Below are 24,921 nucleotides of genomic sequence, written 5' to 3'. Positions count from 1 at the left end.
CTTCAGGCAGGAATGGATAAAGGTTTGAAGGTGGCTTCCTTGAGAGTGCAAGTGTCAGCATTGACTGTATGGTTCCAAAAGAAAATTGCCAACTTACAAGACGTGCGTACTTTTTCCAGGGAATGCTGCGCTTTCAACCACCTTTTGTTCCTCTTACAGTGCCTTGGGACATTAATTTAGTCCTAAAGACCCTTCAAGTTGACCCATTTGAACCACTTAATAAAGTGGATCTTAAATGGTTGACAGCTAAAGTTCTCTTTCTACTGGCCATGGCGTCAGCTAGAAGAGTGTCAGATTTAGAGGCATTGTCATGTCGTTCCCCATTTCTGATTTTTTATCCAGATAAAGCAGTTCTCAGAACTAGATCTGGGTATCTTCCAAAGGTGGTGTCTAAATTCCACCTTAAAGAAGAAATTGTAGTACCGGCTTTCCAGGTACCGGGCCTTTCTGTGGGAGATGCATCGCTGGACGTGGTCCATGCCTTAAGGATCTACGTGGATCGTACCAGTGCCATCAGAAAGACAGATTCTCTCTTCCTTCTCTACGGATTTCACAAGAGAGGATGGCCTGCTGATGACGATTTCAGAAGAATATTCTCAAGCTGATCTCCTTGTTCCAGCTAATGTCTCTGCTCACTCTACTCATAAGGTAGGTCCATCATGGTCAGCACAAAGTGGTGCTTCAGCAGAACAGATATGTAAGGCATCCACATGGTGTTCCATTAACACATTCATTAGACATTATGTCATGAATACCTTTGCCTCTCACGACGCTGAATTCGGGCAAAGGATTCTTCTGTCCAATCAGGAGCGTCCCCACCACTAAATTGCTTTGGGAAATCCCAATGTTATCCTGTAGATAACCTTTGGACCCTGCCAGATAAATATACGTTATGGTAAGAACTTACCGTTGATAACGCTCCTAAGTACACAGGTTCCACAGGGATCCCACCCTGACACACCTGATTTGAGGATCCTGTTATTCACTAACCTCTTCCTTCTTGTACGGAAGGGTGTGCATGTGTTCATCTCGCCTGATTAGGGCTATCTATGTTGCTCCTGCCTTGAGCTTTGGGAATACAACCGATTTGCCTAAACCAAAAGGCGGGGATATATTGACGGGCCCGTTGCATGCTGGGAGGCCGAATAGCTTTGACCGTTTGGTGCTGTTGCTTCATCATATCCAAATGTTATCCTGTGGAACCTATGGACTTAGGAGATCATAGGATTTTAGTTACCTACCGGAAAATCCTTTTCTCGTAGTCCGTAGAGGATGCTGGGGTCCACATTAGTACCATGGGGTATAGACGGGTCCACCAGGAGCCATTGGTACTTTAAGAGTTTGAGAGTGTGAGCTGGCTCCTCCCTCTATGTCCCTCCTACCAGACAGTCTAGAAACTGTGCCCGAGGAGACTGATATCTACGAGAGAAAGATTATACAGATAGTGGCGAGATTCACACCAGCTCATACATACAAGGCACATCAAGCTAACTAGTTGAAAACTCAGCAACAGCTGAAACATTACTTACCAAGTAATAATGCAGTACGTAACCAAAACAAATTTGTACTGAACTAGATAACAATTTGCAGGAAAACGAAGCGCTGGGCGAGCGCCCAGCATCCTTTACGGACTACAAGAAAAGGATTTACGGTAGGTAACCAAAATCCTATTTTCTCTTACGTCCTAGAGGATGCTGGGGTCCACATTAGTACCATGGGGATGTACCAAAGCTCCCAGAATGAGAGGGAGAGCGCGGAGGCTCCTGCAGAACTGATAAACCAAACTTCAGGTCCTCAGAGGCCAAAGTATCGAACTTGTAGAACTTTGCAAACGTGTTCGACCCAGACCAAGTTGCTGCTCGGCAAAGTTGTAACGCCGAGACCCCCCTGGAAGCCGCCCAGGAAGACCCCACCTTACGAGTAGAGTGGGCCTTAACAGACGTAGGACACGGCAATCCTGTCGTAGAATACGCATGTTGGATAGTGAACCTGATCCAGCGAGAGAGAGTCTGCATAGATGCAGGACACACAATTTTCTTGGGATCATATAAGACAAACAGAGAATCCGATTTTCTGTGACGAGCAGTCCTCTTCACATAGATTTTCAGAGCCCTTACAAAATCCAAGGACTTTGAAGAAATTGAGGAGTCAGAAGCCACTGGCACCACAATAGGTTGGTTGATATGAAATGCTGACACAACCTTCGGAAGAAACTGCTGACGTGTCCGGACCCTCAGCTCTATCTTCATGGAAGATCAAGTATGGGCTTTTACAGGACAAAGCCCCCAACTCCGACACACGTCTAGCAGAAGCTAAAGCCAACAAAGTGACAGCCTTCCACGTGAGAAATTTGACCTCAACTTCCTGTAGAGGTTCAAACCAGTCAGATTGGAGAAACTGCAACACCACATTAAGATCCCATGGCACCGTAGGCGGTACAAAGGGAGATTGGATGTGCAGAACTTTCTTTAAAAAAGTCTGTACATCAGGGAGGGCAGCAAACTGTGTCTGGTAGAAAATGGATAGGGCAGAAATTTGGACTTTTACGGATCCTAAACTCAGGCCCATATCCACACCTGTTTGCAGAAAGACGAGAAACAGTGCCAGTTGAAACTCCACCACAGGAAACTTCTTGGACTCACACCTAGATACATATTTTTTCCAAATATGTTGGTAATCTTTTGATGTCACTCCTTTCCTAGCCTGTATCAGGGTAGGAATAACCTTGTCGGAATACCCTTCCTAGCTAGTATCTGGCGTTCAACCTCCATGCCGTCAAACGTAGCCGTGGTAAGTCTTGATAGGCGAACGGACCCTGCTGCAGCAGGTCCTCCCGAAGAGGCCTCGGCTCTTCTAGCAGTAGATCCAGAAGATCCGGATACCAAGCCCTTCTTGGCCTGTCCGGACCAATGAGGATTGCCTGAACTCTTGTTATCCTTATGATTTTGAGAACTCTTGGAATGAGTGGAAGTGGAGGAAACACATACACCGACTGGAACACCCACGGAGTCACTAGGGCGTCCACCGCCACTGCTTGAGGATCCCTCGACCTGGAACAATACCGCCAAAGCTACTTGTTGAGATGAGAGGCTATCGTAGATTTGGGGTACGCCCCAAAGATCTGTTACTTCCTTGAACACGAAAGCTCTTGTGTGGGCGCACTCTTGGAAAAAGAAAAAGAGAGGAGAAGAAAAATGGGTACTGGCGCTGTCAGTCATCCCACTCCCACCCGCGTGACTAATGTATTCCCAAGCCGATTGGCTGCTATCCCTACTACAGGGCTTTTAAACCTTGTATGCACAACATGCTGTGAGATCCCGGAAGTGAACAAGCCTGCGGGCGAAACGCGTTTTCCACGGACTCTACAGCAGGACCTGCTTATGGAGGCTTCTCTGGTTACCCTTTATCTGCTGCATCTGACCTTTTGAGTATCCTTGGCATTTTGTTGCCAACATTAATATCCATTGTATTTAACTTTATGTGTATATGGGTCTCTGTTTCCAACACAAGTCATTATTTTGATAATTTTCTGTCATATGCACCTACTCAGTATGATAAAAACCTTTCTTGCTGCATGGATAATATATTTCACAGGTAGTAGTTATACACACACATATGATAAGGTCTTTTTGTGTATAACCTAGCTCATTCATTTGAGTGATAAGAGGGTGATTCCAATCCCTTTATATTACAGGATCATATCTGCCTTAGTTAAATATACTGTATCACATGTGTTTATTTGGCTATCCAAAATCACCTACTACCTGATTTTGATTCATAACAGCTGTACTCAGTACTTCTTAACAGATGCACCTTTTCCACTTACAACTACGTAAGGGTTAGTATTTTTGCATATATTTAGATTTAGATTGGCTTTATGCAAAGAATGTATAGACAGCTTGCTTTTTGCTTTTGAAGCGGTCTGATTCCTTTTCTTTCCATTGGACATTTGTTCTCCAAATAATGAATGGTCTTTTAACCTCATAAAGTCCAATCCTCTTATTTTTCGTCCCCCTCTCCCCCCCCCCCCCCCTTTTTTTCTTATCTGGCTATTGTCGAGTGGACTCTCATCCCCGATCCAGGGTATACGGCGCCACTGTGTGACAGCCGCTTTTCCTTGCCTAACGAGGAAAGTAGATCCACGCACTACACTTTTTCTATCCTTTCTATCATTCTATATTTTCATATATAGGTGCACTCTCATTGGTAGATATCCTTCCTACTATCATACCACGCTGCTTATGCCCGATCTCGTCCGATCTTGGAAGCTAAACAGCGTCGGGCTGGGTTAGTACCACGAGAGGAGACTCCCTGGGAATACCCGGTGTTGTAGGATAGGAACTATTCCCCTTCCTCTGAAGGGTGGACACCAACAGCAGTATCACCACTGAATATACTTATTTCTGCCTTCCTTTTCTATATCACTCTTCATGAGGACATAGTTTCCATTAGCATTACTAGACTTACAATCTAAAACTATAACATTTGAATTTATGGGTAACCAGCTAAGTGTATAGCATTGACCAAAGTGGTCTTTCTATGACAAAATTTGCACACTGACCTCCTTCGTGGGTCCCATTAATACAGAATATCTGTACTGGTCAGGAGAAACGGCTGTCAGACTGTCCAGTGTCGGCAACCTTTCCAATCTTTCTCTCAGGATTCACAGACCAGAACATTCCCTATATATATATATATATATATATATATATATATATATATATCTCCAGCCAATTGAATCAGAGGGCGCTCTCAATCACTTAAACTGGTTACCAACTAAAAATTGACCAAATGATTATGGCTTTACACAATTTATTAAAAGCAAAGTATTGCCCAATCTAGACAGAGGTAACCCTTTTTCACAATTACAGATCACAATATATGTCAAATGTACAATAGTGTAGGGTTTCTTTTCTCTCTGTCTTCAACCCTGACGCGTTTCGTCCTTCGTGGACTTCTTCAGAGGGATGGTCAACACAGCAAATGGTCAGTCCATGAAGCAACCATATATGAATTAAATGGGTTGAAACACTCTAATGCTCAATAGTGTTGAACACTTTAGACTAAATTAGCAATGGACCTCTTTCCAAAAAACACGCTGGTCCAAATGGTATATGGGTAAATATCAGATACAGCAGTAGTTCCTATGTGCTCTCCCAAGTGCAACACATAGGAACTACTGCTGTATCTGATATTTACCCATATACCATTTGGACCAGCGTGTTTTTTGGAAAGAGGTCCATTGCTAATTTTAATTAAAATATATTATTATTATCTTTTTGCATTTTCTGTGCACTTTCTTTATTGGATCGTAGAAGGGTATTTGTTTTAACTACTCAATAAAATAATCTTTTTCCAATTGAAGAATTTTTCTTCTCCTCTCTTTTTCTTTTTCCAAGAGTGCGCCCACACAAGAGCTTTCTTTCTCTCCCACTGCCAGTACTTGTACTCTCTAGCTCTGGGCGCACCACCAAGAAGGACTATTATTGAAAGAACGTATCTCTCTTTCTTATAGTTTAATTGTCCGCCTTTGGTTTTCTACAATACTATAAACAACCAATTTCATACCAGTGCCCAGTCGCCCCTTTTCTTTGTACATTGCAATTGTCTATGCTGTAGGTTAAATACAGCCTCTGACTGGAGCACGGTTTTTCTGATAATTAGTGTTTTTTTCTATCACCTCTTTTCTATATCTTTCCCCTACGATCCTTCTTTTTAGCAGCCCTTTATCAGTTTTTCAACACCCATATTCCTGGGAAGACAAATAATAATTTTCAATTAGGCTCCTCTAACTGAGCATGACCACCTTCTCACTTAAGACGGAGCTATCCAAACGGCCTAATACTATCACAGATCCTTTCTCTGACACGTACGAACATACTATTCCCAACTCAGATTGGCGCTCCTCTTTCTCCAAATTACAGAAAAATTTACAAAAAAGAACACGTCTATCATGGGATGTTACTACATTAGAGAGTTATATCAAGCATAAAATTGTACCCCGTGGTCTCAGACCTAAAGTTTTTCCTTCCTTCCCACTCGCAAGTGATAATTTGAAGAGTGAGTGGGAAGCAGCGCTATTAAAGTGCTCTCATGAATTACTTCACCTTTTGGTGAAACATGACACTCTGTTACTCGACCAGGTAGAGAAAGAGATAGACGAAATTGGCAAGACTTTGGAAATCTGGGAGAAGGACGCACTTTTTCAAGCAGCTTTTGAAAAACACAAAAAAGAGATTGAACTATATGAACAGACTATAGTGGATCGCAAGAGGACCAAGTTCATCCGTGACAAACGGGATTTTGCAAGAGGGGACATCTTTAGGTGGAATCCCGTACCACCAAGCAGAAATCGTCCACTGAGGGATGATCCTACCTTTTCAGAATTTGAGTCATCTACCAGCGGTGAATCAGCAGGGGAAACCTTTGAAAGTCAAGAAGATTTCGCCAGTTTTCATCCTCGTTTTTTAGGACCGGGCCAGAGATCGAGAGGCCGCATCAGAACTCGAGGAAAACAAGGAGAGGGGGAAAGGAGAAGCGACGGAAGAAACTCAGATTGGGACCCACCAAGGACGGCGCGATATCCGGCTCGACAGAGGAAAACAGTGAGATAGACTCCAACAACCATTTAGAAGTTATCAATCTAACCAATAGATCCCTCTCTCCCGATCATATGGCGGTACTTTCCAAAGGACTCTCCTTCTCACCATCCAAGTCTTTCAATAGATTCGCCTGGGAAAAAGACCTTCGACTTTTTGGAAGGAAACTCCTCCTCAAAAAATTCTTTGCCAGGCAGCAAGGGAGTCAAGTGGAGAACACCCTCGATCCCGAATTCACCATGGATGACCTTAATGCGATCCAAGAACTGGAAGAACTACAAGCGGAATCCTGCATGGGTGCATCTACCATACACAGACCCAAATCTTCCTTCTTTCCCCCGGATAATAACAACCCTGAGATAAGGGTCTTTTTGAATAGAGTCGCCAAAGAATTCGACGATATATATGCCCAAACCAGACAGGGCCTCTACCGCTTCCCCAAGAACCTCAAATTCCGGGAACGCAAAGCCCTACAAGAACTGGAATCTTGGCACGATGTCATCTTCAAACCATCTGACAAAGGTGGGAATATCGTACTTTGGCCACGGGATATGTATATCACTGAGGCACAACGACAACTCAATAATACCTCCTGTTATAAGAAACTCCTCAATAACCCAACAACGAGATTCTTACAAACCTCCAATTCTTTAATACAGAACGCAGCAACTCAGGGCAGCATTACCAAAGTAGAATTCAAATACTTGACAGTTCAGAACCCCAAAACTCCTACCTACTTCCCAAGGTACATAAAAATGTTTCTGTACCCCCTGGAAGACCCATAATGTCCGGAAATGGTGGCTTATTAGAACAACCAAGTCGGTTCCTCGATCTTCACCTCCGGGATTTTGTCTTATCATTACCTTCCTATTTACAAGATACGTCGGATCTAATACGTAAGATACACAATATATACTGCGAAGATAATTTTTTACTGGTAACACTAGATGTAGAATCACTCTACACGAGTATCAATCATCATCACGGAATCCAAGCTGTCAAATATTTTCTGGATCAAGGAGGAATGAGTGCCTTTTCTGAATTTCTGTTGATGCTACTGGACTTTGTTCTGTCCAAGAACTACTTTGTCTTTCAAGACCATTTCTTTCTGCAAATAAGAGGAACAGCAATGGGCGCAGCGTGCGCCCCCACCTAAGCCAATTTATTCTTAGGGTGGTGGGAACACTTCCAGGTTTTTTGTCCTAACAACGAGAAGTATACCAATCATGTGGAATTATGGTTACGATATATCGACAATGTTTTCATCATCTGGAATGGAGAAAGGGATCTTCTAATGGAATTTATCGAATTGCTTAACAAGAATTAGTTGAACATCAAGCTGACTTACACAGTTAGCACAGAGAGGGTTCCCTTTCTTGACCTTAGTGTGTACAGATCACACACAGGTTTCTTAGAAACAGAGCTATATCAGAAGGAGACTGCTACCAACAGTCTCCTTTTCCAAACTAGTTCGCACTTTCCCCCCACCATTGAAAATATACCCAAGGGGAATACCTCAGACGAAACTGCTCGGAGGATCATATTTTTAAAAGTAAGAGTTGGGAACTCACCAATCGCCTTCTAGCCAGGGGCTATAGTAAATGGTCACTCAAACGAGCCTACCAAGCCACAACATTGGTGAAAAGGGATTGTTTGATTTTTGGGACTAACAACAAAAAAATTCCAGAACAAGAGGACACACGTTAGATTTATAGGAACCTTTTGTCCCGAATGGAAAATGCTGAAAGAGGCTATCACCAAACATCTCCCCATACTTCGAATGGACCCTGTTCTGTCTCCCATTGTTAGTCCCACGGTACAGATGAGCTGGCGAAGATCCAGAAACATCAAGGACCAATTAGTTCAGAGCCATCTATCAACATCAACACGCAAGAAACCAGTCACATCAGGCTCTTTTCCCTGTGGCCAATGTAAGGCATGCACACACATATTACAAACCAATATGGTTACTGATAAGTATGGACAAATAACAAAGATACGGCACTTCTTCAATTGCAATACCCAAGCAATAATTTATTGCATTACTTGCAGTTGCAACATTAAATATGTTGGTATGACTTCTCGCAAATTAAAAGATAGGACCCTGGAACATTTGGGGAACATTCGGAACGCGGAAAAAGACCTAACACGGATGAAACAACTTACTACAGTCGCCAAACACTTTCACCATCGGCACAAGGGTTCTACCAAAGAATTAAAAGTCTTTGGTCTAGACCGCATCCACTTGGGCATACGTGGAGGGGACCTGACTAAAGAATTATACAAGAAAGAGAGCGAATGGATTTTTCGGCTCGGGAGTCTTCGACCTGATGGACTCAATGAAAATATTAACTACGGTGCTTTTCTTTAACTCACAATACATAGAATGGTATCCATCCTCAATTTTTAACTTTTAAGATTTTCTCCTTATTTTAATCTATTCCTTATTCCTACGCTTTTATCAGTGTTTTTCCTACCAGTTCTTTTCACCCACCATGCCATCACCCTTTTTCCCCCCTTATATATATTCCCCCCCCCCCTTTCCTCCCCCCCTTATTATTATATTTTTTTCCCTCCTCTTTTCTTTCCTCCTTTCAAATGCATTCCTATCTGTCACTATCACAACCTCTTTACCCTTCCTCCACCCTTCCTTTCTCCCCCCCCCATACCCTCTTCCCCCTTATCCCCTCCGCTACCCACACCACATATCCCCTTCCCTCTCCATCAACCTCCCTCATTCCTGTTATTCCCACCTTCTCACCCATAATTTCCAATCATGCAACCGTTTTCACTGCAATCCCCTCATACACCCAACTCCTCACCCACACCCTGTTCCTTTACAGTGAGGTCTCCCTGCACTGCCCTATCTTTCACCCAGTATAGCATCAAGTATCCAATATTTATTAATATTTATTATTATAATTTTTTAAGTAATGATACCTCTAGCGTCTTTCCTCTACCTCAGCACAATTCCCCTGCTTCACCTCCTCCAACTCAAATAAATGTTTTTATTTTATTTTATTTAGTTATTCATATTATTTTTTTTGCATATTTTTTATTTTATTATATTATTTTATTATTTATTATTTTTTTTTATTTATTTAATATATATTTTTTTACACTACTTACCCTAGTCATTTTTACACCCTTCACTTTAATTTTCACACCTATACCAGACAAATGGTATTGTTATTATTTTTCTCCACTATACAACACCCCTATGCCCCACTTGTCCCTAAAACGGCACCCTCATTCTCTGCCCCCCTGTCATTTATAGTGCACCTTACACATACATCTTAGCCTCAGGTTGCCCTGCAGTTATTAAATTAATCAGGCATCCCCGGCCTGGCTATGACACGCCGTGTACACGCCCCCACTGGTTACTCACCAATACCACTCCTATTAATCTCAGATGCTGTAACGCATAGAGACCTGGTATTCCCTCTTTCAACATGGCGCCATACTACCTCCCCAGCAAGTGCGCCGTCCACAGTCCGTGCCTAGAGCACACACCCCCGGAGCGTCATCACGCCAGTGTGCCGTCTCCAGTGTATTGAGCACACACTCCCCCTGAGCGTCATGCACTTTACAGACGCGTCACCGCATCAGACGCGTCACTGAGGCATCGCATACTCTTCTCCATTGGGTACTGGCGCTGTCAGTCATCCCACTCCCGCCCGCATGACTAATGTATTCCCAAGCCGATTGGCTGCTATCCTACTACAGGGCTTTTAAACCTTGTATGCACAACATGCTGTGAGATCCCGGAAGTGAACAAGCCTGCGGGCGAAACGCGTTTTCCACGGACTCTACAGCGGGACCTGCTTATGGAGGCTTCTCTGGTTACCCTTTATCTGCTGCATCTGACCTTTTGAGTATCCTTGGCATTTTGTTGCCAACATTAATATCCATTGTATTTAACTTTATGTGTATATGGGTCTCTGTTTCCAACACAAGTCATTATTTTGATAATTTTCTGTCATATGCACCTACTCAGTATGATAAAAACCTTTCTTGCTGCATGGATAATATATTTCACAGGTAGTAGTTATACACACACATATGATAAGGTCTTTTTGTGTATAACCTAGCTCATTCATTTGAGTGATAAGAGGGTGATTCCAATCCCTTTATATTACAGGATCATATCTGCCTTAGTTAAATATACTGTATCACATGTGTTTATTTGGCTATCCATAATCACCTACTACCTGATTTTGATTCATAACAGCTGTACTCAGTACTTCTTAACAGATGCACCTTTTCCACTTACAACTACGTAAGGGTTAGTATTTTTGCATATATTTAGATTTAGATTGGCTTTATGCAAAGAATGTATAGACAGCTTGCTTTTTGCTTTTGAAGCTGTCTGAATCCTTTTCTTTCCATTGGACATTTGTTCTCCAAATAATGAATGGTCTTTTAACCTCATAAAGTCCAATCCTCTTATTTTTCTTTCCCCCCCCCCCTCTTTCCCCCCCCCCTTTTTTCCTATCTGGCTATTGTCGAGTGGACTCTCATCCCCGATCCAGGGTATACGGCGCCACTGTGTGACAGCCGCTTTTCCTTGCCTAACGAGGAAAGTAGATCCACGCACTACACTTTCTATCCTTTCTATCATTCTATATTTTCATATATAGGTGCACTCTCATTGGTAGATATCCTTCCTACTATCATACCACGCTGCTTATGCCCGATCTCGTCCGATCTTGGAAGCTAAACAGCGTCGGGCTGGGTTAGTACCACGAGAGGAGACTCCCTGGGAATACCCGGTGTTGTAGGATAGGAACTGTTCCCCTTCCTCTGAAGGGTGGACACCAACAGCAGTATCACCACTGAATATACTTATTTCTGCCTTCCTTTTCTATATCACTCTTCATGAGGACATAGTTTCCATTAGCATTACTAGACTTACAATCTAAAACTATAACATTTGAATTTATGGGTAACCAGCTAAGTGTATAGCATTGACCTAACCAAAGTGGTCTTTCTATGACAAAATTTGCACACTGACCTCCTTCGTGGGTCCCATTAATACAGAATATCTGTACTGGTCAGGAGAAACGGCTGTCAGACTGTCCAGTGTCGGCAACCTTTCCAATCTTTCTCTCAGGATTCACAGACCAGAACATTCCCTATATATATATATATATATATTATCTTTTTGCATTTTCTGTGCACTTTCTTTATTGGATCGTAGAAGGGTATTTGTTTTAACTACTCAATAAAATAATGTTTTAACATAATCTTTTTCCAATTGAAGAATTTTTCTTCTCCTCTCTTTTTCTTTTTCCAAGAGTGCGCCCACACAAGAGCTTTCTTTCTCTCCCACTGCCAGTACTTGTACTCTCTAGCTCTGGGCGCACCACCAAGAAGGACTATTATTGAAAGAACGTATCTCTCTTTCTTATAGTTTAATTGTCCGCCTTTGGTTTTCTACAATACTATAAACAACCAATTTCATACCAGTGCCCAGTCGCCCCTTTTCTTTGTACTTCCTTGAACACCTCCGGATGGAGATCGTGTCTGCTGAGAAAGTCCACTTCCCAGTTGTCTACTCCCGGAATGAAGACTGCTGATAGCGCCAACATGTGTTTTTCTGCCCAGAGGATGATTCTTGTTACCTCTGACACTGCAGCTCTGCTCTACGTTCCGCCCTGTCGGTTTATGTAAGCCACTGTTGTCACATTGTCCGACTGCACTTGAATGGCCCGATTTCTCAGAAGATGGGCAGCTTGGAGAAGCTCTTCGTTCCAGAATGTTTATCGGCAGGCCGGCTTCCAGACTTGACCACCTTCCTTGGAAGGTTTCCCCTTCAGTGATTGAACCCCAGCCCCGGAGACTTGCATCCGTCGTTAGAAGGATCCAGTCCTGAACACCGAACCTGCGGCCCTCCAGAAGGTGAGGTAATTGCAGCCACCAGAGGAGTGAAATCCTGGCCTTTGGCGACAGACGTATTCTCTGGTGCATGTGTAGATGGGATCCGGACCAGTTGTCCAGGAGATCCAGTTGGAAGGACCGAGCGTGAAACCTCCCGTACGGCAGAGCCTCGTAAGAGGCCACCATCTTCCCCAGAAGGCAAATGCACTGATTAATTGAGACCCGGGCTGGCTTCAGGACATCCCACACCATCGTTTGAAGCACCAACGCCTTTTCCTCTGGGAGAAACACCCACTGCATCTCCGTATCGAGGATCATTCCCAGAAAGGACAACTTTCTGGTTGGTTTCAAATGTGACTTTGGAAGATTCAGGATCCAATCATGTTTCCTGAGAAGCTGAGTCGTGAGTGTTATGGACCGTAACAGCTTCTCCTTGGACGATGCTTTTATCAGCAGATCGTCCAGATACGGAATTATATTCACCCCCTGTCTGCGGAGGATAATCATCATTTCCGCCATCACCTTGGTGAAAACCCTTGGTGCTGTGGAGAAACCAAATGGGAGGGCCTGGAACTGAAAATGACAGTCCAACAGTGCAAATCGCAGATAAGCTTGATGCGGTAGCCAGATCGGAATGTGGAGGTACGCATACTTGATATCCAGGGATACTAGGAATTCTCCCTCCTCCAGACCTGATATCACTGCCCTTAGGGACTCCATTTTGAACTTGAACTCCTTTAGAAAGGAGTTAGTGATTTTAAGTTCAGAATGGGTCTGACCGAACCATTCTGTTTCAGTAACACAATAAGGTTTGAATAGTAACCTTTGTTTTGCAGATGAGGTGGTACTGGCACAATGACCTGTGCCTCCACCAACTTCTGGACGACTTCTTGCAGGACAGTCCTGTCTGCCAGATTTGAAAAATCAGTGAGGAGGGAGATTTTGAAATTCCAGCCTGTACCCCTGAGACATAATATCTTGCACCCAGGGGTCCAGGCCGGATGACATCCAGAAGTGACTGAAATGCCTGAATCTCGCTCCCACCGGCCCCACCTCCGGGGGCGTGCAGTCCACCGTCATGCGGATGACTTTGGTGTACCTGAAGCAGGTTTCTGTTCCTGGGAACCTGCAGCAGCAGGTTTGTTGGACTTGGGCCGATCTCCCCGAAAGAAGGTGTTGGACGGCTTGGCCTTTCTGGGCTTGGTAGGCCGAAAAGGGCTGTGATGCAGCTGTAGAAAAGGATTTCTTCGGAGCAGGTGTAGCTGAGGGAAGAAAAGGTGACTTACCTGCCGTAGCCGTGGAGATCCACGCATCTAACTCTTCCCCAAAGAAAGCATGACCTGTGTAGGGTAGGGTCTCCACATTTCTCCTGGATTCCGCGTCGGCAGACCACTGGCGCAACCACAGTCCTCGACGAGCTGATACAGACATGGAAGAAATTCCCTCAGCCATGGAACCCAGGTCTTTCATGGATTCTACCAGAAATCCTGCCGAATCCTGAATGTTACGTATAAACAATTCAACATCACATTTCTCCATAGTATCCAAATCTTCAAGTAACGTGCCTGACCACTTTACTATAGCTTTTGCAATCCAAGCACTGGCAATAGTGGGATGTAGTATCGCTCCAAAAGCCGTGTACATGGATTTGAGCGTATTATCAATTTTACGATCAGCTGGCTCTTTCAAGGCGGTAGTTCCTGGAACAGGTAAAACCACCTTTTTTGAGAGTCTGGATACTGACGCGTCAACAATAGGCGGGTTTTCCCATTTTTTGCTATCCTCTACCGGGAAAAGAAATGCCAACTGAACCCTTTTAGGTATCTGGAATTTTTCATCCGGGTTTTCCCAAGCCTCTTCAAAAATAGCATTTAATTCCTTTGACGCAGGAGAGGTTAGCGAGACTTTCTTATTCTCAGTGAAGTAAGCCTCCTCAACCTGCTCAGGTGTTGTATCAGCAATATTCAACACATCTCTAATAGCCTCTATCATCAACTGCACCCCTTTAGCAAGAGATGCTGCCCCCCGGCAACACATCCCCATCACCGTCTGCAGTGTCAGAGTCGGTATCTGTGTCATCCTGCATGATCTGCGCAAGAGCACGTTTATGTGAATATACAGCAGGGGGCCCTGAGGTACCAGAACTGGGCCAGACTGCCATAGAGTTCTGTAAAGCCTGAGTTGCAGATTCATTTTGTGCAACCCTATTTGAAGTCTGAGAAATCATAGATTTGATAGAGGATAACCACTCAGGCTCCCTTGCTGGTATCTGTGCTAAACCAGTGCAATCCTGATTACATGGAATGGGATCATCCTGAGAGGACATATCCTCTGCAGCATATGACACAGAGTCCCTGGACATAGCTTAATGGAGACCATAGACACTCCACACACACACAGGGGAGGACATAGTTTCACCACCAAGAATGGCAAGAGAGACACAGAGACTGGAGCCAACCCACACCCACCGCTCCTAATAAAGGGAGAGCCTTACCAGCGCTGAATGTGCACCTTATTAGGTTACACAGCCTTTCTCATATGTCCTAGAGGATGCTGGGGACGCTTCAAGAACCATGGGGTATAGACGGGATCCGCAGGAGACATGGGCACTTTAAGACTTTGAAAGGGGTGTGAACTGGTTGATCCCTCTATGCCCCTCCTCCAGACTCCAGTTTAGAATCTGTGCCCAGGCAGACTGGATGCACAACTGAGGAGCTCTACTGTGTTTCTCGGAAAAGACTTTATGTTAGATTTTTTATTTTCAGGGAGGCTGCTGGCAACGGTCTCCCTGCACCGTGGGACTTAGGGGAGAGAAGTCAGACCTACTTCTAGGGAGTTTAAAGGCTCTGCTTCTTGGCTACAGGACACCATTAGCTCCTGAGGTTTTGGAACACTAGGTACGCCTAGGGGTTCACTCCCAGAGCCCGCCGTCACCCCCCTTGCAGAGCCAAAAGTCAGAAGACAGGTGAGTAGAAGAAGACTTTAGTGACGGCTTCTGAGGTACCGCACAGCGATCGCGCTGCGTGCCATGCTCCCATACACAGCGGCACGGCAGGGTGCAGGGCGTGGGGAGGGCCCTGGCCTGGGCAGCATTAGAAACCTCTTTTCAGGCTGGCAGAGTGGTAATGTAGTGCCTTGGCACTAAATTTGTACCCCCGCCAGCATTATTTGTTTTAAAAAAGAGCGGGCTGATGAAGCGCACCATGAAGGGGGCGGGGCTTAGCCCTCATAGCTCTCATCAGCGCCATTTTCTCTTCAGAGCTGCAGAGACGCTGGTCCTTCCTCACCACTGCTAACAAGTAATAGGGTGCAAAACGGGGGCGGGCGCACAGCAAATTTGGTGCTAAATTAAGTGATTATAAAGCGCTGCAGGGTCTGAGGCATTATATATTAAGGTTTCAGAACCGGGACAGGCGCTGGGTTGTGAGCTGGCAAACTCCCTCTGTGTTTCTCAGACAGGCTTTACTGTGGGTCTGTCCCCCTTTTGGCCCAGTGTGTCTGTGGGTGTCGGTACAGGTGTGTCGGCATGTCTGAGGCGGAGTGCTCTTCCAAGGAGGAGACTGTGTTGGGGGCAGAAACGGCTGTGGGAGTGACCCTGTCGGCACCGCCGACTCCTGACTGGGTAAATGTGTTGAATGCTTTGAATGCTAATGTGGCTCTTATTAATAAGAGATTAGATAAATCTGAGTCTCAGAACCAGGTATGGAAAAAACCTGTGGAGGATGTGTTATCACAGGTCCAGACACCCACGGGGTCACTTAAACGTTCGTTTGCTCAGTTAGCAGACACAGATACCGTCACGGACACTGACTCCAGTGTCGACTATAGTGATACCAGATTAGACCCAAAATTGGCAAAGAGAATTCAGTACATGATTGCGGCAATAAAAGACATGTTGCATATCACCGAGGACCCTGCTGTTCCTGATACTAGGGTCTGTATGTTTAAGGGAAAGAAACCTGAGGTAACGTTTACTCCCTCTCGTGTACTGAATGCCCTTTTTGAAAAAATGTGGGAAAATCCTGACAGAAAGTTTCTGATTCCCAAAAGGATTCAAATGGCGTATCCGTTCCCCTCTGGGGATAGAGAGAAGTGGGAGTCACCTCCCACTGTAGACAAGGCGCTGTCACGGTTGTCTAAAAAGGTGGCTTTACCGTCTCCTGACACGGCAGCCCTTACGGATCCTGTGGATCGTAGACCGGAAAATACGCTAAAATCCATTTACGTCACCACAGGTACACTACTCAGACCAGCTATTGCATCTGCGTGGGTGAGTGGTGCTATCGAAAAGTGGGCAGACTTGTCATCTGATATAGATACCCTGGATAGGGAGGCCATCCTTTTAATGCTAGGTTATATCAGGGACGCTGCAGCCTACTTAAAGGAAGCGGCGAGAGATATTGGCCTCTTGGGATCAAGGGAAAATGCCATGGCAGTCTCAGCTAGGAGAGCATTGTGGATTCATCAATGGAATGCTGATGCTGACTCTAAGAAAGCTATGGAGTCTCTACCGTATAAAGGTGGTGTGTTTGGTGAAGGTCTCGCTGAGTTGGTGTCTACGGCTACCGCGGGTAAGTCGTAATTCTTGCCTTATGTTCCTCCACAACAAAAGAAAGCTCACCACTTGCAGATGCAGTCCTTTCGGCCAAATAAATACAAAAAAGGCCGAGGTTATTCCTTCCTTGCTAATAGAGGAAGAGGAAAAGGTAAAAGATCTCCGGCCGTGGCAGGTTCTCAGGAGCAGAAGTCCTCCCCGGCTTCCGCCAAATCCACCGCAGGACGCTGGGGCTCTGCGGGAGTCCGCACCGGTGGGGGCACGTCTCAAGCTTTTGAGTCATTTCTGGGCTCGTTCGGCCCTAGAACCATGGATTCTAGAAATAGTGTCCCAGGGGTACAAACTGGAGTTTCAAGACGTACCCCATCGACATTTTTTTTTTCAAATCAGCCTTACCAGCTTCTCTTCTGAACAGGGAGGTAGTATGCAATGAATACAAAAGTAGTGTTGGAATCAAGTCATTGTCAGGGTTCCCCCGGCACAACAGGGAGAAGGCTTTTATTCAAACCTATTTGTGGTCGCGAACCCGGACGGCTCGGTCAGAACAATTCTGAACCTAAAATCCCTCAATCTTTACTTAAGAAAATTTAAATTCAAGATGGAATCTCTCCGAGCAGTGATCTCCAGTCTCGAGGAAGGGGATTTCATGGTGTCGGTCGACATAAAGGATGCCTACTTACACATCCCCATATATCCTCCGCATCAGTCTTACCTGCGGTTTGGTACTCAGGATTGTCATTACCAATTTCAGACGCTGCCGTTTGGTCTATCCACGGCTCCAAGGATTTTCACCAAGGTAATGGTGGAAATGATGGTTCTCCTTCGCAAGCAAGGAGTCACAATTATCCCTTACTTGGACGATCTCCTGATAAAGGCGAGATCCAAAGACAAGCTGAAGCAGGACATTGTGCTCTCCCTGACAGTTCTGCAACAACATGGTTGGCTCCTAAACCTGCCGAAGTCATAGCTGAATCCGACGAAGCGGCTGTTGTTTTTGGGAATGATTCTTGACACGGAATTACAGAGAGTTTTCCTTCCAGAAGAGAAGGCTCTGAGTTTGGTCAAACAAATTCTGAAACCAGTGAGAGCATCAATTCATCAATGCACTCGGTTGCTGGTGGCGGCCTGCGAGGCCATTCAATTTGGCAGATTCCATGCCGGGGTGTTTCAGTGGGACCTGTTCGACAAGTGGTCCGGATCCCATCTGCACATACACCTGAAAATAATCCTATCCTCCAAGACCAGAATCTCACTCCTGTGGTGGCTGCACAGCTCTCACCTCCTAGAGGGACGCAGGTTCGCGATCCAGGACTGGATAATAAGAACCACGGATGCGAGTCTCCGAGGCCGGGGAGCAGTCACACAAAGGGAAACCTTCCAGGGAAAATGGTCAAGCCAGGAAGTTTGTCTACACATAAACGTTCTGGAGTTAAGGGCCATTTACAACGGCCTTCTTCAAGCGGAACGCCTTCTTCACAACCGGCCCGTCCTAATACAATCGGACAATATAACAGCAGTAGCGCACATAAACCGCCAGGGCAGAACAAAGAGCAGGGCGGCAATGGCAGAGGCCACAAAAGTTCTCCGCTGGGCGGAAAGACATACAAGCGCTCTGTCAGCGATCTTCATTCCAGGAGTGGACAACTGGGAAGCAGACTTCCTCAGCAGACACGATCTCCATCCAGGAGAGTGGGGTCCTCATCAAGAGGTTTTCACAGAAGAAGTGACAAGTCATTGGGGAATTCCTCAAATAGCCTCCCTCCTTCTACAACCCTCTGGTACCGTGAGACATAGCTGGAGTTGCTGTGTAGGGACTTGCTCTTCCTGGACAGCGCTGTGCAGGCAGGTAAATGGCGCTGAACGCTGCTGGGTCCGCTCTGAGAAGCTCCGCCCCCAAAATGGTGCTGTCTTCCTGCTCTTCACAAGGATTAAACTGGCCTGAGGTAAAATGCTGGCTGAGATCCACGGATCCCGACAGGCTTGCTGAGCAGTGCAGGGTTCAGGCGCTGGCTCAGGGCGCCCCTCACAGCGCCGCACTAAGTACCGCTGAGCCTCCGGTGCGCAGTTAGTACTGCAATCCCACCCTGTTGCAGCCGTCTTCACACCAGAGCGCCGCTTGCTGGGGGGGGGCGGTGACTCACTCGCCACTGATCTTCTGGCTCTGTAAGGGGGTGGCGGCATGCTACTGGGGTGAGCGATCCCCTGTGGCGGGGAACGATCTATCCCCTCTGGAGCTCAGTGTCCTGTCAGCAGAGATAGTGGCTCAGACCCCGCAGGGTGGACACTACTTACCCCCCCCTTAGTCCCACGAAGCAGGGAGGCTGTTGCCAGCAGCCTCCCTGTAAAATAATGAACTCTAAAAAAACAACTTAACCAAAGAAGCTCTGTAGTGCTCCCCTAACTGTGACCGGATCCTCCGGGCACATTTTCTAAACTGAGTCTGGTAGGAGAGGCATAGAGGGAGGAGCCAGCCCACACTCTCAAACTCTTAAAGTGCCAATGGCTCCTGGTGGAACTGTCTATACCCCATGGTACTAATGTGGACCCCAGCATCCTCTAGAACGTACGAGAAATACCGTTATCAACGGTAAGTTCTTACCATAACGTATATTTTTTAAAGCCAAAATCTCATTTTTATCAAGATCATAGAAAAATAATAATGCCTTAACCCCACCAAGTATGCATTTTAACACAGATGCCTATGAAACATGATAAATTTGTTATTTGCAGCAATATTTAATTTCTTTAGATTCTTTTGGATGTTGGCACTTCTGCTTGACATATCTGATGTAACATTATGAAAACATACAGTGGTCATATCTAATATAAATTCTAAACACTATTGCTTCAGTGTATACATTTCCTATATGAAACATAAGGACTTAAAGGGTCCACACTATGGTGTTAATTGAATTAGCTGCAAGCCTGCTAAACCATGAGCAAGGTGGCACACATGCGTCACTTACAGCAGCTCTAAATTCCAAGATTTTTGTTTTAACCCCATTAACTCATCGTACAGCAATGCACCCAGACATATTGTATACAATTCTGACCCCATGGTAAAAATCGACAGAAATTACTGTTTCAATGCAAGACCAATGTATAGAGCCCTATGGGTTCGTATAGAGCGGTTATTAAAAAAAAAGATGCTGATCTAAAGGAAGAGTCAGTATCCAAAGAGTAAGGGCTAAAAAAATGGTAAAGGTAAACAGTGCCACATATGATATCAAATGGTACAATAATAAATAATAGATATGTGGATCATAAACAGGATTGCCATATCCATTTCATGTGGACTTTGATTAGGAAACGGACTGTGCAGTTCTAAAACCACAAGAGAGAGCTTTTATGTGGGTATTTACAATTGGGTTTTTTTCTGGTAAGGAGTTTAAATAAAATAAAAAAGGAGTTTAAAATTATAAGGACAAATAAATCTATCAACAATATATAACATATATAACCTTCTGTAAGAAGGTTTATCAACTTTGTGCATTCAGAAAGGTACTGTATAGTAAAGGAAACAATATATGAAAAAGTGAGGACATGACTTTAAAGTCTCACACATCTAATATGCAAAATTGTATTCAATCCACAGGTAAGTACTGTGAAATAAACATGGCAGACTTGAATATCGGGTTAACCAGAGAGGAAATTATCCAGAAAGTGCTGTGATATGTAAAGTGTTTTAAAGCCATGAGTACCATCTGCAAATTGATGGATACTGATCAAAAACTTTCATTCTGCATTATTTATTCCTAAATGGAAGGAAATTCATTTCCAACTGTTTATTGTGCTGAATACAAACAGAGTCTGGGACAGCTGCTAAAAAATAAAAATTTTCCCTTGTCATATTTTTTAACATTCAAAACCAAAATTCATCTGTTTTACCACAGTCCGTCACTGTAATTCACCTTATTACTGAAATGCGTGGACACATTCTGTTTATCTGTTTCCAGCTATATTCTTACGGAAACGTGAAATTGATAATACCTTAATACCATTTTAAATCATAAGAGCAAAACAGACTACCCCTTATAACCTGACATAAAAGCATTATTATTCCTGCTTGATCATTCAATATATTAAACTTTACATTACCATAAGCCTTTGTATTAGCATGTTAAGCGGAGCAGGGAAGGCAACTTGTCAGTGTTTCTGATTTAAAGAAAATGAATCTACATATTAAGTGAGTGGCTAGTTGACTTGTGATTTAGAAAGTGAAGTCATCACCCATAAAATGTCTGGCTTTGCCTTTGAGCGGTCAACCTTTACCACAGATCTTGCTTGTTTCTGCTATGCACCAAAATTATTCAGTAATCTAATGAGATGTGCTGTACAAATAATTATCCCCAGAACAGAACAGCCGTACTCTGCAGAAACAGATGGGATACTACCATACTTATGAATATATAATTTACAGCCAGCAAAGGCATTGAATAAACAGCAGGAGAATAAACTCATCCGTTACGAGATGCTGGTGTACTAGGAAAAAGCAGTCAAACCTGGACATTTATACACTTCATCATGTAACGCCTTTCAAGTCACTATGAAACTACTTAAAGGAACAGCCCAACAATGTTACTTGACTTGCAGCCACTGTAAGTCTTTGAGCCTGCCAACACAGAATGGTAATGCATTCTGAAAGTGTTGATACAGCAATTGAATGCAGAGGTTTGTGATAATTCCCATAATGAAAACTGCTGTAAAGTAATGACAGCGATATACTGTAGTACAGGCAGGGATTTGTGTGTAATGAAGCCAAGTTAAGGAACTGTCTCAAGCAGGTGATTTGAGGAAAAAAAGTGAAAAATTTAACTTGTGACACTTGGAGTTTTAGGCTGTTATACACTGCTCAAAAAAATAAAGGGAACACTAAAATAACACATCCTAGATCTGAAAGAATGAAATATTATTGCGGCAGACAGCACCCCCCTTTTTACACATTACGGCAGACAGCACCCCCCTTTTTACACATTACGGCAGACAGCGTCTCCTTTTTACACATTACGGCAGGCACAGTCCCCCTTTTTACACATTGCGGCAGACAGCGTCCCCCTTTTTACACATAAAGGCAGACAAGATAGAGAGAGACAGAGAAAGAGAGAGATACTTACCATCTCTCCTGCTGGCAGTCACGCTTCTCGTGCTGGCAGCTCCGGAGGCAGGGGAGGAGGAGGAGGAGGGAGGGGGAATGGAGCTGCAGCAGCGCTATTTCATTGGTAGTAAGCGCCACTGCAGCTGTCCCCTCTCCTTCCGTATTGGCTGCCCGGCGCTGCTGTGGATGAAGGAACTGCATCCCAGCATCCACAGCAGCGGCGCTTACTACCAATTACATTGTGCTGCTGCGGCTCCAGTCCCCCTTCCTCCTCCTCCTTCTCCGCTGCCCGGCGCTGCGCTCTCCTCCACAGCGTGGCGGCGGCGCACACAGCAGAGGCGGCATGTAATGAGTCAATTTGACTCATTACATGCCGCTGGCCGTTGAGCCCTTAGGGCAGGCATGTCCAAACTGCGGCCCTCCAGCTGTTGAGAAACTACACATCCCAGCATGCCCTGACACAGCTTTAGCATTCTCTGACAGCAAAACTGTGTCAGGGCATGCTGGGATATGTAGTTTCACAACAGCTGGAGGGCCGCAGTTTGGACATGCCTGCCTTAGGGCAACTGCGCTGTGTGCCAGGCACACCTGGCACACAGGTAGTTACGGCCCTGCATTATGGTCCGGGTTTCTTTCGGTTTATTATTTTGAACCCTGTGGATACCTACATGGACAGAAGAGGACTGAACTACACTGGAATTAGGCGAATATTTTTTTTTTTTTTATTACAGGTGACCTATGGATTCTACATGGACAAGGGGACCGGTTTTACACGTACCAGTATGCGGAGGTGGCTTGCTGGGACCTATAGTTCCACTGTAAAAGGCAATATTTCTCATTTTACACTTAATAGCTATCAGCCTGGCATCCACCGGCAACGGGTGCTGGGGAAAGTCTCGGGCTTCAGCCCTAGACCTTGGGTGCCTGTAAGGTGGGGACATCTTTTTGGGGAGGTCCCCACTCCCTCAATGAACCTCGGCCATGGCTGACTAGGTGGGGGTGTGATTGTGCGGCCACAGGGACCAATATAAAGTGTCCCCCAGCTGCGGCATTACCTCCCTGGGTAGTAAAGTCTGGTGCTGGTTTAAAAAATAAGGGGGACCGCTACGTCTTTTCCCCTCCGTACTTTTGGAACAAGAACTGGTCCAAAAGCCCTGTGCTGGTTGTTAAAATACGGGGGACCCCTGGTCAATTTTCTCCCCTGTATTTCAAAAATCAGGACCGGCTCAAAGAGCCCAGGGCTGGTTATGCTTTGGGGGGTGGGAGCTGGTCTACTTATTGAAGAGATTTTGGTAATGTTTTAGGTGCAAGTTGTAAGCTAGCACCCTATTAATTTAACCGAGTAGTATGTTTGCAATGGCAAAACATCTGGATGCGAGTTTTGCAATTGCAGGAAACATGCGAGTTTGCATGTCCCCGCACCCCATTACATTGATCGAGTTTGCAAAATGTGCGAGTTTAGCGATAAAATCACACCCCCATTACATCCCGCAGCTCATGTGTCGACCTTTAAAACCATATATATATTAATTACATTATGAACTGTTTTTTGTTTTTCTTCTGACAAAAATGCCATACCCACAAACGGGTTCTAGAATTCCATGTTGTATAAAAATCAGGCTACAGTGCCTATCTCCTGTGGTGCCATGCACTGCATGTCCGTCACCTACAATCAATGCTATGTCATGCTGTGCTTGGATGATTAATGTATTTGGCAGCAGGGAGCTCTATAATGAGCTCTCTGTTTTGACTGGCAATACCAGCATCTAATTGACTTCCATAATAAAACACTGCTTAGAAGAGAACTCAGCGATCACATATTGGTTGCACTCTGACAATCATGCTAGTAGAGGAGGGATAATAATAATGCACAATGGATGTGTTTAAAATTATAGATGCAAGGATTAATTATATAAAATAGGGGTTGATGATGCAAGGCGGTAATAATGATTGAGGTCAGTAAATATGAGAGGGTTAATTAAGACTGTGGCGGGGCATAATTATGATGGCAATAGTGATAAAAGCGACATGTTGATAAGGGGATTATTAGGTGGGTGATGAGTGGGGCAATGGAATGAAGGTGGTTTCAGTAGGCAATAATAATGCTAGGGAGGGTGGAGAATGGGTTTGAGTTGTAAGATGAATCGAGTAGAAACTTAAGCTGGTGAGATAGAGGTGTGAGATGAAAAGGATTGAGGGGTAGATAGAGCCGAAGTAAAAATTGTTATTAATGTGAACTGAATGGCAAGTAATTAGATGAGCTGAGTGTACAGTGAGTTTAGGTTAATGGCAGCATTCAATTAAACTCAGTACTTACTACGGCCTTGTAGCTTCAGATTTTAAATTCTGGAGCTATTCAATTATAAGCCAACTGAATTCTGCAGCTAACATGCGTTCACCCATAAATTCTGGGTTAACGCCCCAGAGCAAAGGGGTAACGCATTAGCAGCGGTAAAGGCAGAAAGGCGTACTTGGTGCGAATTACTGTTCTAGCCCTCAGGAGGAGGCGAACAGAAATCTGCATTAAGTACAGCCTGCGGGCTTATCGCCGGCTGTAATAGCCAGTGACACGATCCTGCGGCAATTACCACAGCCAATTGAATCCGCCTCTAAGTGTACGGTCAGATAGGTATTAGCAGATATCATGAAGAAATAATTTAAACTTTGCATGACTTCTAAAATATTTAAGCTGGTTACTAGATTCTTAAAAGGAAAAACAAATTATCTAGCCTCCCACACAAATATTATGCATTCTCTTAAAGCTCATATTGCAGTTTTGATGAAATAATCTA

The 24,921-nt window shown here is 44.6% G+C and overlaps 1 protein-coding gene and 2 pseudogenes across 2 annotated transcripts in view; 2 read left to right on the top strand and 1 right to left on the bottom strand.

Annotated features, from left to right (window-relative positions):
* PRIM2 (DNA primase subunit 2) overlaps window positions 1-24,921 on the bottom strand; it is a 458,416-nt gene that overhangs the window by 111,950 nt on the left and 321,545 nt on the right. The window lies entirely within an intron of this gene.
* Window positions 4,218-4,336, top strand: LOC134912787 (5S ribosomal RNA; annotated as a pseudogene).
* On the top strand, window positions 11,265-11,383 carry LOC134912775 (5S ribosomal RNA; annotated as a pseudogene).

The sequence above is a fragment of the Pseudophryne corroboree genome, chromosome 4, assembly GCF_028390025.1.
Source record: "Pseudophryne corroboree isolate aPseCor3 chromosome 4, aPseCor3.hap2, whole genome shotgun sequence".
In the NCBI taxonomy this organism is placed as follows: Eukaryota; Metazoa; Chordata; class Amphibia; order Anura; family Myobatrachidae; genus Pseudophryne; species Pseudophryne corroboree.
The sequence above is the reverse complement of the archived record's forward strand: the minus strand, read 5'-3'. Positions and strand labels throughout refer to the sequence as shown.